We start from the raw sequence: 17,565 nt of genomic DNA, 5'->3' as shown, positions 1-17,565 counted from the left end.
AAGTGTAGTAGATATATGGCATAGCCCTCCAGTAGGGGCAGTAAATACATTGACATAGAAAGGGTAGTAGATATATGGCATAGCCCTCCAGTAGGGGCAGTAAATACATTGATATGGAAAGGGTAGTAGATATATGGCATAGCCCTCCAGTAGAGGCAGTAAATACATTGACATGGAAAGGGTAGTAGATATATGGCATAGCCCTCCAGTAGGGGCAGTAAATACATTGATATGGAAAGGGTAGTAGAAATATGGCATAGCCCTCCAGTAGGGGCAGTAAATACATTGATATGGAAAGGGTAGTAGATATATGGCATAGCTCTCCAGTAGGGGCAGTAAATACATTGACATAGAAAGGGTAGTAGATATATGGCATAGCCCTCCAGTAGGGGCAGTAAATACATTGACATAGAAAGGGCAGTAGATATACGGCATAGCCCTCCAGTAGGGGCAGTAAATACATTGACATAGAAAGGGTAGTAGATATATGGCATAGCCCTCCAGTAGGGGCAGTAAATACATTGACATAGAAAGGGTAGTAGATATATGGCATAGCCCTCCAGTAGGGGCAGTAAATACATTGACATAGAAAGGGCAGTAGATATATGGCATAGCCCTCCAGTAGGGGCAGTAAAAACATTGACATAGAAAGGGCAGTAGATATATGGCATAGCCCTCCAGTAGGGGCAGTAAATACATTGACATAGAAAGGGTAGTAGATATATGGCATAGCCCTCCAGTAGGGACAGTAAATACATTGACATGGAAAGGGTAGTAGATATATGGCATAGCCCTCCAGTAGGGGCAGTAAATACATTGATATGGAAAGGGTAGTAGAAATATGGCATAGCCCTCCAGTAGGGGCAGTAAATACATTGATATGGAAAGGGTAGTAGATATATGGCATAGCCCTCCAGTAGGGGCAGTAAATACATTGACATAGAAAGGGCAGTAGATATATGGCATAGCCCTCCAGTAGGGACAGTAAATACATTGATATAGAAAGTGTAGTAGATATATGGCATAGCCCTCCAGTAGGGGCAGTAAATACATTGATATAGAAAGGGCAGTAGATATATGGCATAGCCCTCCAGTAGGGACAGTAAATACATTGATATAGAAAGTGTAGTAGATATATGGCATAGCCCTCCAGTAGGGACAGTAAATACATTGATATAGAAAGTGTAGTAGATATATGGCATAGCCCTCCAGTAGGGGCAGTAAATACATTGACATAGAAAGGGTAGTAGATATATGGCATAGCCCTCCAGTAGGGGCAGTAAATACATTGATATGGAAAGGGTAGTAGATATATGGCATAGCCCTCCAGTAGAGGCAGTAAATACATTGACATGGAAAGGGTAGTAGATATATGGCATAGCCCTCCAGTAGGGACAGTAAATACATTGACATGGAAAGGGTAGTAGATATATGGCATAGCCCTCCAGTAGGGGCAGTGAATACATTGATATGGAAAGGGTAGTAGAAATATGGCATAGCCCTCCAGTAGGGGCAATAAATACATTGATATGGAAAGGGTAGTAGATATATGGCATAGCCCTCCAGTAGGGGCAGTAAATACATTGACATAGAAAGGGTAGTAGATATATGGCATAGCCCTCCAGTAGGGGCAGTAAATACATTGACATAGAAAGGGCAGTAGATATACGGCATAGCCCTCCAGTAGGGGCAGTAAATACATTGACATAGAAAGGGTAGTAGATATACGGCATAGCCCTCCAGTAGGGGCAGTAAATACATTGACATAGAAAGGGTAGTAGATATATGGCATAGCCCTCCAGTAGGGGCAGTAAATACATTGACATAGAAAGGGCAGTAGATATATGGCATAGCCCTCCAGTAGGGGCAGTAAATACATTGACATAGAAAGGGTAGTAGATATATGGCATAGCCCTCCAGTAGGGGCAGTAAATACATTGACATAGAAAGGGCAGTAGATATATGGCATAGCCCTCCAGTAGGGGCAGTAAAAACATTTACATAGAAAGGGCAGTAGATATACGGCATAGCCCTCCAGTAGGGGCAGTAAATACATTGACATAGAAAGTGTAACGGATCGCCTGGCACCCCGACTTGGTACCTCCGTTAATGGATGCTCCTAGCGCTTCCTGAGGACTCCAAGCACTCTGGCAGACACCATAATCACCGAATCCGAGAAACCTTTAAATTCTCCCAAGCGTATGAATGCTGTAGACCATTGAATAGGAACCATACGAATCGGCTTGTACTCCTAGCAGTCAACTGGAACAGCATACATTAAATCCTTCCCCCAATAATGAGACGACACATCACTTTGAGGGTAAAACAGGAACTCTGGACTGGCTCATCCAGCCTGGCTTTTATTACACTAATCCACATACAGGCCACACCCAGGGGGAGGCATAAAATAACCAATCACATACATGGTTCAGCCCACACATCCCCTCCCCTCAGATAACATTAAACTCAATTATCCGGTACACTTTTTCAGCCAAGTTCTGGATGTACCCCAAAACCCGGGGGTACACCTTTAAATCCAGCATCGCTGGATAGCCCTTATTCAGGGGGACAACATATCCAAAATTCAAGTAATTCGGATGAATGGTTCGGGAGATATGGGGTTCCAAAGATTTGACCGACCGCATGGGTAAAGTATCCGAAATCAGTTCCATGCATTTTGGCCCTGCGGTCGGTCACAAACAAGGGAATGAAAACAGGCGAATTGCCTGTGTTATAGAGCCTGGAGAGGGTTTGAATGAATTCCCTTGTTTGTGGGGTTCTTTCTACCGAACGGCGGGTCATTCGGTAGTTTCCATACGAATTTCTGGAAGTATGGAGGTCTCAGCGGTGTTTGCCTAGTCAAGTGTCCGATTTTAGTTCCAGACACTCGACGGCAAAACACCGCTGTTCGGTAGTTTAAGATGGCCGCCGCCACGTGTTTGTTTCCCGAATGGCGGCCACCCAGAGGACAAAGAATACATTACACGGATTGCCAATTACCCGTTTGCAACATTGTTGCAAACTGTAATTGGAGGCACACTTATTCCTGGGTGGTCTGGTTGTTCGGTAGTTTCACTCAATATAATAAATGGAGTGATTCTACCGAACAATCAGATGAATGCTGCATACATATCCCAGGTTAAACTTAATACACATATAATATTACAGGCAGTACACTAGAATATGTATCACAGTCTTAAAGGGACAGTAGTCCCAAAAGTCCCAATATGTCCATAGATGCTGTTAAAAGGGCCAGTAGCAGCAATATACAGTACAATGTGCCCCAAATAACCCAGGGGCCATAGTCAGTAGGTAGGAGGCTAGCAAACAGGCTTCTCCAGGGCCCAGTGGCGAGGTTGGTTTCGCCACATTTCTCCCCTTTTCCAAACAGACTAACAGGGTACCTGACCTCTTGCCGGTCAGTGCCCTTGTTAGTCCAGCAGCCCACCCACAAAACAGAAACAGCAGTACAGTCCACCCACAATGAATGGTTACTACACCTGAGTAATGGAAAAACTTGTCCAGGTCCAGGTGCCTCACCCCGGCTGTGTGGGGGACTGGTAGGCTGTTTTGGTGGGTTGCTGAGTGGGCAGAGTGGGCAGACTGGTGCCAGCACTACTACGGGAGTAGTCTGGTTGGAGCCTTGCTGGAGACCGACTGCCTCCCCTTTAGCTGCGCAGCTCTGCTGCTGGAGACCGACTGTCTCCCCTTGAGTTACACAGCTCTGCTGCTGGAGACCGACTGTCTCCCCTTTAGTTACACAGCTCTGCTGCTGGAGACAGACTGTCTCCCCTTTGGCTAAACAGCCCTGTTGTGGGGGGGCAGGACCGACCGTCCCTAACCCCTGTGCTGGAAGTGCAGAGACCACGGTCCCATCTGCACAGGTGTGGGGCTTACAGTCTCCCCCTGGTACATTAAGCTGCCGCTGGGGAGAGGTGGTAACCAGCTCCTCTCCCATTAGAACACTCTGCCCATTGATGATCCGCCGCTGGGGAGAGGTGGTAACAATCTCCTCTCCCATGCCTACTTTCAGTCTTTGTGGAGGGAGACCGACTGTCTCTCCTCCCAATTCAGTGTCCTGCTGCTGGGGAATAGAGACTGGGCTCTCTATTCCCAAAAAATCACGCTGCTGCTGGGGGGTAGGACCAACTACCTCTGCCCCCTGTAACTCAGCCTTCCGCTGGGGAGGGAGGACGCTGCTCTCCTCTCCCTGCACTTCACACTGCCTTCCCGGCATATCACTCTGCTGCTGGGGGGTAGGACCAACTACCTCTGCCCCCTGTAACTCAGCCTGCCGCTGGGGAGTGGGGACTGGGCTCCCAATTCCCTGCAATTCACACTGCCGCTGGGGAATGGAGACTGGGCTCCCAATTCCCAACAAATCACACTGCCGCTGGGGAGTGGAGACTGGGCTCCCAATTCCCAATAAATCACGCTGCTGCTGGGGGGTTGGACCCACTACCTCTGCCCCCTGTAACTCGGGCGCAGAGACCACGGTCCCATCTGCACTGGTGTGGGGCTTACTGTCTCCCCTTGGTGTGCTAAGCTGCCGCTGGGGAGAGGGGGTAACAAACTCCTCTCCCTTACACACTTTCAGCAGCTGGGGAGCAGGGCTGACCCTCTGTACTCCCTGTAGGCAGGGCGCAGAGACCCCGGTCCCATCTGCGCTGGTGAGGGGCTTACTGTCTCCCCTTGGTGAGCTGCGCTGCCGCTGGGGAGAGGGAATAACAAACTCCTCTCCCTTACACACCTTCAGCCACTGGGGAGAGGGGATAACAGGCTCCTCTCCCTACACCGTAGACTGCCGCTGGGGAGCAAGAACGGCACCTTCAGCTCCCTGTAACGCACACTGCCGCTGGGGATCTGGGCCGACTGCCCAGCATCCCTGTAGGGCCGGTAGAGAGACCGCAGTCCCATCTCCACCTGCCATCTGTGGGTCTTCCCAGGACCAATCCGTGAGGCCCCTCAACATTTGTGAGTAAGGGCCACCTGCTTCCCCACCTGGCAACTCTGGCTGCTGCTGGGGATCTGGGCCGGCTGCCCAGCATCCCGGTGGGCCCGGTGGAGAGACCTTGGTCCCATCTCTACCTGCCTGTTGTGGTTCCTCACAGGACCAGTCTATGAGGACCCCCACTTCGGGTTCCTCCCGCCGCCTCAGGGAAAGACGGCTAACCTCCTCGGATGCAGCCTCTACTCGGCTGCTGTAACGCTCCTGCTGCTGAGCATACTTCCTCTCTTTCGCCAACCGGAATTCTCGGTCCAGCCTTGTGTTTCGCTCGGCCATGACCTGGTTCCAGATCACCCGGCGTGTCTCCATGGGTATATCATCCCCATACTCGGCCACTCGCTGCCTCACCTCGGCCAGCCAATCATCTCCAGAGCCAGAACCTTCCATACTAGTCTGCTCCCAGGGGCGCTGCACGACTGCTAGCGTTGCCCTCAATTTGTAAATCCAAACGTACTGTGTCTCCGAGCTGCTTTACCTCGCACTAGGACGCCATCCCACCGCTTGCCACCAATGTAACGGATCGCCTGGCACCCCGACTTGGTACCTCCGTTAATGGATGCTCCTAGCGCTTCCTGAGGACTCCAAGCACTCTGGCAGACACCATAATCACCGAATCCGAGAAACCTTTAAATTCTCCCAAGCGTATGAATGCTGTAGACCATTGAATAGGAACCATACGAATCGGCTTGTACTCCTAGCAGTCAACTGGAACAGCATACATTAAATCCTTCCCCCAATAATGAGACGACACATCACTTTGAGGGTAAAACAGGAACTCTGGACTGGCTCATCCAGCCTGGCTTTTATTACACTAATCCACATACAGGCCACACCCAGGGGGAGGCATAAAATAACCAATCACATACATGGTTCAGCCCACACATCCCCTCCCCTCAGATAACATTAAACTCAATTATCCGGTACACTTTTTCAGCCAAGTTCTGGATGTACCCCAAAACCCGGGGGTACACCTTTAAATCCAGCATCGCTGGATAGCCCTTATTCAGGGGGACAACATATCCAAAATTCAAGTAATTCGGATGAATGGTTCGGGAGATATGGGGTTCCAAAGATTTGACCGACCGCATGGGTAAAGTATCCGAAATCAGTTCCATGCATTTTGGCCCTGCGGTCGGTCACAAACAAGGGAATGAAAACAGGCGAATTGCCTGTGTTATAGAGCCTGGAGAGGGTTTGAATGAATTCCCTTGTTTGTGGGGTTCTTTCTACCGAACGGCGGGTCATTCGGTAGTTTCCATACGAATTTCTGGAAGTATGGAGGTCTCAGCGGTGTTTGCCTAGTCAAGTGTCCGATTTTAGTTCCAGACACTCGACGGCAAAACACCGCTGTTCGGTAGTTTAAGATGGCCGCCGCCACGTGTTTGTTTCCCGAATGGCGGCCACCCAGAGGACAAAGAATACATTACACGGATTGCCAATTACCCGTTTGCAACATTGTTGCAAACTGTAATTGGAGGCACACTTATTCCTGGGTGGTCTGGTTGTTCGGTAGTTTCACTCAATATAATAAATGGAGTGATTCTACCGAACAATCAGATGAATGCTGCATACATATCCCAGGTTAAACTTAATACACATATAATATTACAGGCAGTACACTAGAATATGTATCACAGTCTTAAAGGGACAGTAGTCCCAAAAGTCCCAATATGTCCATAGATGCTGTTAAAAGGGCCAGTAGCAGCAATATACAGTACAATGTGCCCCAAATAACCCAGGGGCCATAGTCAGTAGGTAGGAGGCTAGCAAACAGGCTTCTCCAGGGCCCAGTGGCGAGGTTGGTTTCGCCACATTTCTCCCCTTTTCCAAACAGACTAACAGGGTACCTGACCTCTTGCCGGTCAGTGCCCTTGTTAGTCCAGCAGCCCACCCACAAAACAGAAACAGCAGTACAGTCCACCCACAATGAATGGTTACTACACCTGAGTAATGGAAAAACTTGTCCAGGTCCAGGTGCCTCACCCCGGCTGTGTGGGGGACTGGTAGGCTGTTTTGGTGGGTTGCTGAGTGGGCAGAGTGGGCAGACTGGTGCCAGCACTACTACGGGAGTAGTCTGGTTGGAGCCTTGCTGGAGACCGACTGCCTCCCCTTTAGCTGCGCAGCTCTGCTGCTGGAGACCGACTGTCTCCCCTTGAGTTACACAGCTCTGCTGCTGGAGACCGACTGTCTCCCCTTTAGTTACACAGCTCTGCTGCTGGAGACAGACTGTCTCCCCTTTGGCTAAACAGCCCTGTTGTGGGGGGGCAGGACCGACCGTCCCTAACCCCTGTGCTGGAAGTGCAGAGACCACGGTCCCATCTGCACAGGTGTGGGGCTTACAGTCTCCCCCTGGTACATTAAGCTGCCGCTGGGGAGAGGTGGTAACCAGCTCCTCTCCCATTAGAACACTCTGCCCATTGATGATCCGCCGCTGGGGAGAGGTGGTAACAATCTCCTCTCCCATGCCTACTTTCAGTCTTTGTGGAGGGAGACCGACTGTCTCTCCTCCCAATTCAGTGTCCTGCTGCTGGGGAATAGAGACTGGGCTCTCTATTCCCAAAAAATCACGCTGCTGCTGGGGGGTAGGACCAACTACCTCTGCCCCCTGTAACTCAGCCTTCCGCTGGGGAGGGAGGACGCTGCTCTCCTCTCCCTGCACTTCACACTGCCTTCCCGGCATATCACTCTGCTGCTGGGGGGTAGGACCAACTACCTCTGCCCCCTGTAACTCAGCCTGCCGCTGGGGAGTGGGGACTGGGCTCCCAATTCCCTGCAATTCACACTGCCGCTGGGGAATGGAGACTGGGCTCCCAATTCCCAACAAATCACACTGCCGCTGGGGAGTGGAGACTGGGCTCCCAATTCCCAATAAATCACGCTGCTGCTGGGGGGTTGGACCCACTACCTCTGCCCCCTGTAACTCGGGCGCAGAGACCACGGTCCCATCTGCACTGGTGTGGGGCTTACTGTCTCCCCTTGGTGTGCTAAGCTGCCGCTGGGGAGAGGGGGTAACAAACTCCTCTCCCTTACACACTTTCAGCAGCTGGGGAGCAGGGCTGACCCTCTGTACTCCCTGTAGGCAGGGCGCAGAGACCCCGGTCCCATCTGCGCTGGTGAGGGGCTTACTGTCTCCCCTTGGTGAGCTGCGCTGCCGCTGGGGAGAGGGAATAACAAACTCCTCTCCCTTACACACCTTCAGCCACTGGGGAGAGGGGATAACAGGCTCCTCTCCCTACACCGTAGACTGCCGCTGGGGAGCAAGAACGGCACCTTCAGCTCCCTGTAACGCACACTGCCGCTGGGGATCTGGGCCGACTGCCCAGCATCCCTGTAGGGCCGGTAGAGAGACCGCAGTCCCATCTCCACCTGCCATCTGTGGGTCTTCCCAGGACCAATCCGTGAGGCCCCTCAACATTTGTGAGTAAGGGCCACCTGCTTCCCCACCTGGCAACTCTGGCTGCTGCTGGGGATCTGGGCCGGCTGCCCAGCATCCCGGTGGGCCCGGTGGAGAGACCTTGGTCCCATCTCTACCTGCCTGTTGTGGTTCCTCACAGGACCAGTCTATGAGGACCCCCACTTCGGGTTCCTCCCGCCGCCTCAGGGAAAGACGGCTAACCTCCTCGGATGCAGCCTCTACTCGGCTGCTGTAACGCTCCTGCTGCTGAGCATACTTCCTCTCTTTCGCCAACCGGAATTCTCGGTCCAGCCTTGTGTTTCGCTCGGCCATGACCTGGTTCCAGATCACCCGGCGTGTCTCCATGGGTATATCATCCCCATACTCGGCCACTCGCTGCCTCACCTCGGCCAGCCAATCATCTCCAGAGCCAGAACCTTCCATACTAGTCTGCTCCCAGGGGCGCTGCACGACTGCTAGCGTTGCCCTCAATTTGTAAATCCAAACGTACTGTGTCTCCGAGCTGCTTTACCTCGCACTAGGACGCCATCCCACCGCTTGCCACCAATGTAACGGATCGCCTGGCACCCCGACTTGGTACCTCCGTTAATGGATGCTCCTAGCGCTTCCTGAGGACTCCAAGCACTCTGGCAGACACCATAATCACCGAATCCGAGAAACCTTTAAATTCTCCCAAGCGTATGAATGCTGTAGACCATTGAATAGGAACCATACGAATCGGCTTGTACTCCTAGCAGTCAACTGGAACAGCATACATTAAATCCTTCCCCCAATAATGAGACGACACATCACTTTGAGGGTAAAACAGGAACTCTGGACTGGCTCATCCAGCCTGGCTTTTATTACACTAATCCACATACAGGCCACACCCAGGGGGAGGCATAAAATAACCAATCACATACATGGTTCAGCCCACACATCCCCTCCCCTCAGATAACATTAAACTCAATTATCCGGTACACTTTTTCAGCCAAGTTCTGGATGTACCCCAAAACCCGGGGGTACACCTTTAAATCCAGCATCGCTGGATAGCCCTTATTCAGGGGGACAACATATCCAAAATTCAAGTAATTCGGATGAATGGTTCGGGAGATATGGGGTTCCAAAGATTTGACCGACCGCATGGGTAAAGTATCCGAAATCAGTTCCATGCATTTTGGCCCTGCGGTCGGTCACAAACAAGGGAATGAAAACAGGCGAATTGCCTGTGTTATAGAGCCTGGAGAGGGTTTGAATGAATTCCCTTGTTTGTGGGGTTCTTTCTACCGAACGGCGGGTCATTCGGTAGTTTCCATACGAATTTCTGGAAGTATGGAGGTCTCAGCGGTGTTTGCCTAGTCAAGTGTCCGATTTTAGTTCCAGACACTCGACGGCAAAACACCGCTGTTCGGTAGTTTAAGATGGCCGCCGCCACGTGTTTGTTTCCCGAATGGCGGCCACCCAGAGGACAAAGAATACATTACACGGATTGCCAATTACCCGTTTGCAACATTGTTGCAAACTGTAATTGGAGGCACACTTATTCCTGGGTGGTCTGGTTGTTCGGTAGTTTCACTCAATATAATAAATGGAGTGATTCTACCGAACAATCAGATGAATGCTGCATACATATCCCAGGTTAAACTTAATACACATATAATATTACAGGCAGTACACTAGAATATGTATCACAGTCTTAAAGGGACAGTAGTCCCAAAAGTCCCAATATGTCCATAGATGCTGTTAAAAGGGCCAGTAGCAGCAATATACAGTACAATGTGCCCCAAATAACCCAGGGGCCATAGTCAGTAGGTAGGAGGCTAGCAAACAGGCTTCTCCAGGGCCCAGTGGCGAGGTTGGTTTCGCCACATTTCTCCCCTTTTCCAAACAGACTAACAGGGTACCTGACCTCTTGCCGGTCAGTGCCCTTGTTAGTCCAGCAGCCCACCCACAAAACAGAAACAGCAGTACAGTCCACCCACAATGAATGGTTACTACACCTGAGTAATGGAAAAACTTGTCCAGGTCCAGGTGCCTCACCCCGGCTGTGTGGGGGACTGGTAGGCTGTTTTGGTGGGTTGCTGAGTGGGCAGAGTGGGCAGACTGGTGCCAGCACTACTACGGGAGTAGTCTGGTTGGAGCCTTGCTGGAGACCGACTGCCTCCCCTTTAGCTGCGCAGCTCTGCTGCTGGAGACCGACTGTCTCCCCTTGAGTTACACAGCTCTGCTGCTGGAGACCGACTGTCTCCCCTTTAGTTACACAGCTCTGCTGCTGGAGACAGACTGTCTCCCCTTTGGCTAAACAGCCCTGTTGTGGGGGGGCAGGACCGACCGTCCCTAACCCCTGTGCTGGAAGTGCAGAGACCACGGTCCCATCTGCACAGGTGTGGGGCTTACAGTCTCCCCCTGGTACATTAAGCTGCCGCTGGGGAGAGGTGGTAACCAGCTCCTCTCCCATTAGAACACTCTGCCCATTGATGATCCGCCGCTGGGGAGAGGTGGTAACAATCTCCTCTCCCATGCCTACTTTCAGTCTTTGTGGAGGGAGACCGACTGTCTCTCCTCCCAATTCAGTGTCCTGCTGCTGGGGAATAGAGACTGGGCTCTCTATTCCCAAAAAATCACGCTGCTGCTGGGGGGTAGGACCAACTACCTCTGCCCCCTGTAACTCAGCCTTCCGCTGGGGAGGGAGGACGCTGCTCTCCTCTCCCTGCACTTCACACTGCCTTCCCGGCATATCACTCTGCTGCTGGGGGGTAGGACCAACTACCTCTGCCCCCTGTAACTCAGCCTGCCGCTGGGGAGTGGGGACTGGGCTCCCAATTCCCTGCAATTCACACTGCCGCTGGGGAATGGAGACTGGGCTCCCAATTCCCAACAAATCACACTGCCGCTGGGGAGTGGAGACTGGGCTCCCAATTCCCAATAAATCACGCTGCTGCTGGGGGGTTGGACCCACTACCTCTGCCCCCTGTAACTCGGGCGCAGAGACCACGGTCCCATCTGCACTGGTGTGGGGCTTACTGTCTCCCCTTGGTGTGCTAAGCTGCCGCTGGGGAGAGGGGGTAACAAACTCCTCTCCCTTACACACTTTCAGCAGCTGGGGAGCAGGGCTGACCCTCTGTACTCCCTGTAGGCAGGGCGCAGAGACCCCGGTCCCATCTGCGCTGGTGAGGGGCTTACTGTCTCCCCTTGGTGAGCTGCGCTGCCGCTGGGGAGAGGGAATAACAAACTCCTCTCCCTTACACACCTTCAGCCACTGGGGAGAGGGGATAACAGGCTCCTCTCCCTACACCGTAGACTGCCGCTGGGGAGCAAGAACGGCACCTTCAGCTCCCTGTAACGCACACTGCCGCTGGGGATCTGGGCCGACTGCCCAGCATCCCTGTAGGGCCGGTAGAGAGACCGCAGTCCCATCTCCACCTGCCATCTGTGGGTCTTCCCAGGACCAATCCGTGAGGCCCCTCAACATTTGTGAGTAAGGGCCACCTGCTTCCCCACCTGGCAACTCTGGCTGCTGCTGGGGATCTGGGCCGGCTGCCCAGCATCCCGGTGGGCCCGGTGGAGAGACCTTGGTCCCATCTCTACCTGCCTGTTGTGGTTCCTCACAGGACCAGTCTATGAGGACCCCCACTTCGGGTTCCTCCCGCCGCCTCAGGGAAAGACGGCTAACCTCCTCGGATGCAGCCTCTACTCGGCTGCTGTAACGCTCCTGCTGCTGAGCATACTTCCTCTCTTTCGCCAACCGGAATTCTCGGTCCAGCCTTGTGTTTCGCTCGGCCATGACCTGGTTCCAGATCACCCGGCGTGTCTCCATGGGTATATCATCCCCATACTCGGCCACTCGCTGCCTCACCTCGGCCAGCCAATCATCTCCAGAGCCAGAACCTTCCATACTAGTCTGCTCCCAGGGGCGCTGCACGACTGCTAGCGTTGCCCTCAATTTGTAAATCCAAACGTACTGTGTCTCCGAGCTGCTTTACCTCGCACTAGGACGCCATCCCACCGCTTGCCACCAATGTAACGGATCGCCTGGCACCCCGACTTGGTACCTCCGTTAATGGATGCTCCTAGCGCTTCCTGAGGACTCCAAGCACTCTGGCAGACACCATAATCACCGAATCCGAGAAACCTTTAAATTCTCCCAAGCGTATGAATGCTGTAGACCATTGAATAGGAACCATACGAATCGGCTTGTACTCCTAGCAGTCAACTGGAACAGCATACATTAAATCCTTCCCCCAATAATGAGACGACACATCACTTTGAGGGTAAAACAGGAACTCTGGACTGGCTCATCCAGCCTGGCTTTTATTACACTAATCCACATACAGGCCACACCCAGGGGGAGGCATAAAATAACCAATCACATACATGGTTCAGCCCACACATCCCCTCCCCTCAGATAACATTAAACTCAATTATCCGGTACACTTTTTCAGCCAAGTTCTGGATGTACCCCAAAACCCGGGGGTACACCTTTAAATCCAGCATCGCTGGATAGCCCTTATTCAGGGGGACAACATATCCAAAATTCAAGTAATTCGGATGAATGGTTCGGGAGATATGGGGTTCCAAAGATTTGACCGACCGCATGGGTAAAGTATCCGAAATCAGTTCCATGCATTTTGGCCCTGCGGTCGGTCACAAACAAGGGAATGAAAACAGGCGAATTGCCTGTGTTATAGAGCCTGGAGAGGGTTTGAATGAATTCCCTTGTTTGTGGGGTTCTTTCTACCGAACGGCGGGTCATTCGGTAGTTTCCATACGAATTTCTGGAAGTATGGAGGTCTCAGCGGTGTTTGCCTAGTCAAGTGTCCGATTTTAGTTCCAGACACTCGACGGCAAAACACCGCTGTTCGGTAGTTTAAGATGGCCGCCGCCACGTGTTTGTTTCCCGAATGGCGGCCACCCAGAGGACAAAGAATACATTACACGGATTGCCAATTACCCGTTTGCAACATTGTTGCAAACTGTAATTGGAGGCACACTTATTCCTGGGTGGTCTGGTTGTTCGGTAGTTTCACTCAATATAATAAATGGAGTGATTCTACCGAACAATCAGATGAATGCTGCATACATATCCCAGGTTAAACTTAATACACATATAATATTACAGGCAGTACACTAGAATATGTATCACAGTCTTAAAGGGACAGTAGTCCCAAAAGTCCCAATATGTCCATAGATGCTGTTAAAAGGGCCAGTAGCAGCAATATACAGTACAATGTGCCCCAAATAACCCAGGGGCCATAGTCAGTAGGTAGGAGGCTAGCAAACAGGCTTCTCCAGGGCCCAGTGGCGAGGTTGGTTTCGCCACAGAAAGGGTAGTAGATATATGGCATAGCCCTCCAGTAGGGGCAGTAAATACATTGACATAGAAAGGGTAGTAGATATATGGCATAGCCCTCCAGTAGGGGCAGTAAATACATTGACATAGAAAGGGCAGTAGATATATGGCATAGCCCTCCAGTAGGGGCAGTAAAAACATTGACATAGAAAGGGCAGTAGATATATGGCATAGCCCTCCAGTAGGGGCAGTAAATACATTGACATGGAAAGGGTAGTAGATATATGGCATAGCCCTCCAGTAGGGGCAGTAAATACATTGACATGGAAAGGGTAGTAGATATATGGCATAACCCTCCAGTAGGGGCAGTAAATACATTGACATAGAAAGGGTAGTAGATATATGGCATAGCCCTCCAGTAGGGGCAGTAAATACATTGACATAGAAAGGGCAGTAGATATATGGCATAACCCTCCAGTAGGGGCAGTAAATACATTGATATAGAAAGGGTAGTAGATATACGGCATAGCCCTCCAGTAGGGGCAGTAAATACATTGACATAGAAAGGGTAGTAGATATATGGCATAGCCCTCCAGTAGGGACAGTAAATACATTGACATGGAAAGGGTAGTAGATATATGGCATAGCCCTCCAGTAGGGGCAGTAAATACATTGATATAGAAAGAGTAGTAGATTTATAGCATAGCCCTCCAGTAGGGACAGTAAATACATTGACATAGAAAGGGCAGTAGATATATGGCATAGCCCTCCAGTAGGGGCAGTAAATACATTGACATAGAAAGGGTAGTAGATATATGGCATAGCCCTCCAGTAGGGACAGTAAATACATTGACATGGAAAGGGTAGTAGATATATGGCATAGCCCTCCAGTAGGGGCAGTAAATACATTGATATGGAAAGGGTAGTAGAAATATGGCATAGCCCTCCAGTAGGGGCAGTAAATACATTGATATGGAAAGGGTAGTAGATATATGGCATAGCCCTCCAGTAGGGGCAGTAAATGCATTGACATAGAAAGGGCAGTAGATATATGGCATAGCCCTCCAGTAGGGACAGTAAATACATTGATATAGAGAGTGTAGTAGATATATGGCATAGCCCTCCAGTAGGGGCAGTAAATACATTGACATAGAAAGGGTAGTAGATATATGGCATAGCCCTCCAGTAGGGGCAGTAAATACATTGATATAGAAAGTGTAGTAGATATATGGCATAGCCCTCCAGTAGGGGCAGTAAATACATTGATATAGAAAGTGTAGTAGATATATGGCATAGCCCTCCAGTAGGGGCAGTAAATACATTGATATGGAAAGGGTAGTAGAAATATGGCATAGCCCTCCAGTAGGGGCAGTAAATACATTGATATGGAAAGGGTAGTAGATATATGGCATAGCCCTCCAGTAGGGGCAGTAAATACATTGACATAGAAAGGGCAGTAGATATATGGCATAGCCCTCCAGTAGGGACAGTAAATACATTGATATAGAAAGTGTAGTAGATATATGGCATAGCCCTCCAGTAGGGGCAGTAAATACATTGATATAGAAAGTGTAGTAGATATATGGCATAGCCCTCCAGTAGGGACAGTAAATACATTGATATAGAAAGTGTAGTAGATATATGGCATAGCCCTCCAGTAGGGGCAGTAAATACATTGATATGGAAAGGGTAGTAGATATATGGCATAGCCCTCCAGTAGAGGCAGTAAATACATTGACATGGAAAGGGTAGTAGATATATGGCATAGCCCTCCAGTAGGGGCAGTAAATACATTGATATGGAAAGGGTAGTAGAAATATGGCATAGCCCTCCAGTAGGGGCAGTAAATACATTGATATGGAAAGGGTAGTAGTTATATGGCATAGCCCTCCAGTAGGGGCAGTAAATACATTGACATAGAAAGGGTAGTAGATATATGGCATAGCCCTCCAGTAGGGGCAGTAAATACATTGACATAGAAAGGGCAGTAGATATACGGCATAGCCCTCCAGTAGGGGCAGTAAATACATTGACATAGAAAGGGTAGTAGATATATGGCATAGCCCTCCAGTAGGGGCAGTAAATACATTGACATAGAAAGGGTAGTAGATATATGGCATAGCCCTCCAGTAGGGGCAGTAAATACATTGACATAGAAAGGGCAGTAGATATATGGCATAGCCCTCCAGTAGGGGCAGTAAATACATTGATATGGAAAGGGTAGTAGAAATATGGCATAGCCCTCCAGTAGGGGCAGTAAATACATTGATATGGAAAGGGTAGTAGTTATATGGCATAGCCCTCCAGTAGGGGCAGTAAATACATTGACATAGAAAGGGTAGTAGATATATGGCATAGCCCTCCAGTAGGGGCAGTAAATACATTGACATAGAAAGGGCAGTAGATATACGGCATAGCCCTCCAGTAGGGGCAGTAAATACATTGACATAGAAAGGGTAGTAGATATATGGCATAGCCCTCCAGTAGGGGCAGTAAATACATTGACATAGAAAGGGTAGTAGATATATGGCATAGCCCTCCAGTAGGGGCAGTAAATACATTGACATAGAAAGGGCAGTAGATATATGGCATAGCCCTCCAGTAGGGGCAGTAAAAACATTGACATAGAAAGGGCAGTAGATATATGGCATAGCCCTCCAGTAGGGGCAGTAAATACATTGACATAGAAAGGGTAGTAGATATATGGCATAGCCCTCCAGTAGGGACAGTAAATACATTGACATGGAAAGGGTAGTAGATATATGGCATAGCCCTCCAGTAGGGGCAGTAAATACATTGATATGGAAAGGGTAGTAGAAATATGGCATAGCCCTCCAGTAGGGGCAGTAAATACATTGATATGGAAAGGGTAGTAGATATATGGCATAGCCCTCCAGTAGGGGCAGTAAATACATTGACATAGAAAGGGCAGTAGATATATGGCATAGCCCTCCAGTAGGGACAGTAAATACATTGATATAGAAAGTGTAGTAGATATATGGCATAGCCCTCCAGTAGGGGCAGTAAATACATTGACATAGAAAGGGTAGTAGATATATGGCATAGCCCTCCAGTAGGGGCAGTAAATACATTGATATAGAAAGTGTAGTAGATATATGGCATAGCCCTCCAGTAGGGACAGTAAATACATTGATATAGAAAGTGTAGTAGATATATGGCATAGCCCTCCAGTAGGGGCAGTAAATACATTGACATAGAAAGGGTAGTAGATATATGGCATAGCCCTCCAGTAGGGGCAGTAAATACATTGATATGGAAAGGGTAGTAGATATATGGCATAGCCCTCCAGTAGAGGCAGTAAATACATTGACATGGAAAGGGTAGTAGATATATGGCATAGCCCTCCAGTAGGGACAGTAAATACATTGACATGGAAAGGGTAGTAGATATATGGCATAGCCCTCCAGTAGGGGCAGTGAATACATTGATATGGAAAGGGTAGTAGAAATATGGCATAGCCCTCCAGTAGGGGCAGTAAATACATTGATATGGAAAGGGTAGTAGATATATGGCATAGCCCTCCAGTAGGGGCAGTAAATACATTGACATAGAAAGGGTAGTAGATATATGGCATAGCCCTCCAGTAGGGGCAGTAAATACATTGACATAGAAAGGGCAGTAGATATACGGCATAGCCCTCCAGTAGGGGCAGTAAATACATTGACATAGAAAGGGTAGTAGATATATGGCATAGCCCTCCAGTAGGGGCAGTAAATACATTGACATAGAAAGGGTAGTAGATATATGGCATAGCCCTCCAGTAGGGGCAGTAAATACATTGACATAGAAAGGGCAGTAGATATATGGCATAGCCCTCCAGTAGGGGCAGTAAATACATTGACATAGAAAGGG

The 17,565-nt window shown here is 49.8% G+C and overlaps 1 protein-coding gene across 1 annotated transcript in view; it reads left to right on the top strand.

Annotated features, from left to right (window-relative positions):
• ATP6V1B1 (ATPase H+ transporting V1 subunit B1) overlaps positions 1 to 17,565 on the top strand; it is an 89,356-nt gene that overhangs the window by 55,291 nt on the left and 16,500 nt on the right. The gene's annotated exons all lie outside the window — the stretch shown is intronic.

The sequence above is a fragment of the Pelobates fuscus genome, chromosome 6 (assembly GCF_036172605.1).
Source record: "Pelobates fuscus isolate aPelFus1 chromosome 6, aPelFus1.pri, whole genome shotgun sequence".
NCBI classification, from domain to species: domain Eukaryota; kingdom Metazoa; phylum Chordata; class Amphibia; order Anura; family Pelobatidae; genus Pelobates; species Pelobates fuscus.
Note: the sequence above shows the minus strand (reverse complement) of the source record. Positions and strands in the feature narration are given on the sequence as shown.